General features: G+C 29.3%; 1 non-coding gene across 1 annotated transcript; it reads right to left on the reverse strand.

Moving 5' to 3' along the window:
• Nucleotides 1-2,710: 2,710 nt before the first annotated feature.
• Nucleotides 2,711-2,783, reverse strand: TRNAR-UCU (transfer RNA arginine (anticodon UCU)). Its single transcript has one exon. It is a non-coding gene; the product is annotated as a tRNA-Arg (tRNA).
• Between the last annotated feature and the right edge of the window lie 208 nt (nucleotides 2,784-2,991).

Genomic DNA, 2,991 nt, shown 5'->3' on the forward strand with positions numbered 1-2,991 from the left:
GGCTCATGAATGTGGGAGTGTCTTTTGACTCTCCGCATTTTTTAGTTAATTGAAGACTTTTGACTCTTCATATTCTTGAGTTTATTGCATGATTAATTGAGTCAATTAAACTTGTATGACTCTTGGTATGCTTTTTGAAGCTTATAAATAGTGTGTCTACCTCCTCAATCCACACAATTTTTGAAAAACAATTTCTACACACAATATTGAAGATCTCATTCAAGTAGTCTCTTGCATTTCATATTGTTAGCTTTTCATTTGGCCTCCTTAAGTTTTGGTGATAAAGTAAAGGTACGATTCGAGTTCGTCGGAGTAGTGAATTTGTGCTTAGTTTGCTACTGGTTCAATCGTTGTATCATGGGAAACAGACGTCGGTACGTGTTGATCCTCAAGCATCGTGTGGAGGCGACGAATCTGTTTTAAGGAAACTATACTTGTTACAGGCCTCGATTTGCTTTACAATTTTCTTATTATTTATCATTTGCTTTACTGTTTCCTTATTGCTTAATCAGTTGTTTATTACTGTTCAATATTTAAACATTCATTATACTGTTGTATTGTTTCTGATCAATTCGTATTTAGCATTTTAGCTAACACTCCTTCGTTCTTTACGTTTATAAACCTAAAGTAAAAGACGGTCGGAAATTGGTATTAAGCAGAGATTATTTCTTTCCAAAAAGTGGAAAGTACGCAAAATTACCAGAGTCCTCTTTTCCATGTAAGATAGTTGAAAAAGATAACATAATAACATATTAAATGAATCAATCCCAATAACATTTGTTTCGTGATGAATAATAATTTGATTAATCGTCATTGCCCTTTTAATATATAATAATATAAAAATAACAAATAAATAAAAACCCTAATCGTTTATATAAAATTTAAGGTAATAACGCCATATAATATATATATATATATATATATTGTTTCGTGATGAATAATATTAAATTGATTAATCGTCATTGCACTTTTAATATATAATAATATAAAAATAATAAATAAATAAAAACCCTAATCGTTTATATAAAATTTGAGGTAATAACGTCATATAATATATATATATATATATATATATATATATTATATTATATAATGGCGTATTGTACATATCCTCTAGATTTGTGGGAATCGAGTTCCTTAATTCCATTTTTTTTTTTCCGAAGCCGCCTGTTGTGGCGGGGTTTGGCGGACCCCTACCTGTTTATTAGAAAGAAAAAAAAAGAAAATACAAGAGAGGGGGATTAGACCAAAACTTCTCAAGAAATTACAAGAGCAATAATAATAAAAAAGATAATGCACCAAACATTTTATTTGTTTTTGAGTTGGGGACATATGATTATTATAATTGGATCCTGATCTCGAGATTTTGTTATAAACTTGAAACTTTGATGTCAGATAAACTAGGGGTGAAATAGGGTTGGGACCCGTCCCGTAAACCCCCTACCCAACTCCCGTCCCAAAAAAAAATCGAAAAACTTTTTTTTCTCCCGATTTCGTACCCAAAACATTTCGGGACCCGACTATTTGGGATCCCGAATGTTCGAAATCCCGTCGGGTAGGGAAAGAAATTCCAGAATTTTTTTACATATTCAAAATTTCGTTCAAAAAAAATAAAAAAAATGATAATTTTATTAAATATACTATTTAGAAACTTATATTTATAAATAAAAATAAATATTCAACTTAAAATATATAATATTAAAATATTCGGATAATGTTTCAAAGTTTTGTTAAGAGAAAAATGTATCGGATAATTATTAATAAAATGTTCGGATGCAATTACTAAATAAATTTGTTAAATAGATTGTCAAATTAATCTCCTGAGTCTTGTTCTACATATTTGTTCTAATTAGATAATTATAAATATGAATTAATTAAATTATTAATTTAATTTTTTAAAAAAATACACAAAAATAAAAGGCATTTCGTGATTTTACAATTTGATCGTCCCAACAATAAAAATTATGCGAATTAAGTCCACAATTAAATGTTATATGAGTTGAAACCTAATAATATTTAGCTTATTATATTAATAAATTTATTAATAAAATATTTTATTATATTATTTCGGAACGGGTCGAGAATCCCGTCGAAATAAGGTTTTATTCCCGATCCCACTCCAGATATTAATCGGGATGGGAAAAATTCCGAAAGTTCGGGTCGAAAAAATTTCGGGTTGAGATTTTTTGGGACGAGAAGGAGATGAGATTCGAAAAGGGTCGAGATTTCGGGAAAGTTTGTCATCCCTAAGATAAGCTGCAAGTCATCTGTCCTTAATTGCCTATTCTTAATTGAAATTTATTTTGCATTTACCTCAAAATAATAATTATTTTATACACAAATAATTTTCACAAAATATAGTAACATCATTATTATCCAAACGATAAAAACTACTATTAAAAAATAATCACAAATCTTGAAAAAAATAAAAACAAGCCCACAATACGTGAACATATGTATAATATTACAGGTCTTTATGTTTTTTTTTTATTTTATGAAACACAAATTGCATGTGCCACGATTCATTAATAAATAATAAATAATAAATAGATAAAAGAGTATGTATTGGTGAACATTATTGATGTGGTATTGGAATGGGCAGAGGATTGTCCAAGCCGTAAATAATGGGGCCTAGGTTGAGCTCGTTGGCCCAAAATTAGAATGAGTCAATCTATAAGCTTCATAAAATAATTTATTGATCCGAAAAAGTCACGCCCAGTGGGACTCGAACCCACAATCGCCTGATTAGAAGTCAGACGCCTTATCCATTAGGCCATGGGCGCTTGCTTAACGGGATATCAAACAATACCTTATTTAACTTGTTAATATTTTCCCTACTTTATACTTTTTTTTTTTGAAATTTACTTTTTCTTTACTTGATCGATAATTGAAATACTTTTAGAATATTTTTTTTTACAATAGTCGATCGTACCAATATTTGAGTTGGCTCTCGTATATGGAGAAGTATTTTAAGGCCAACCGTATAATTAC

Source organism: Henckelia pumila, chromosome 4, assembly GCF_033568475.1.
Source record: "Henckelia pumila isolate YLH828 chromosome 4, ASM3356847v2, whole genome shotgun sequence".
NCBI lineage: Eukaryota > Viridiplantae > Streptophyta > Magnoliopsida > Lamiales > Gesneriaceae > Henckelia > Henckelia pumila.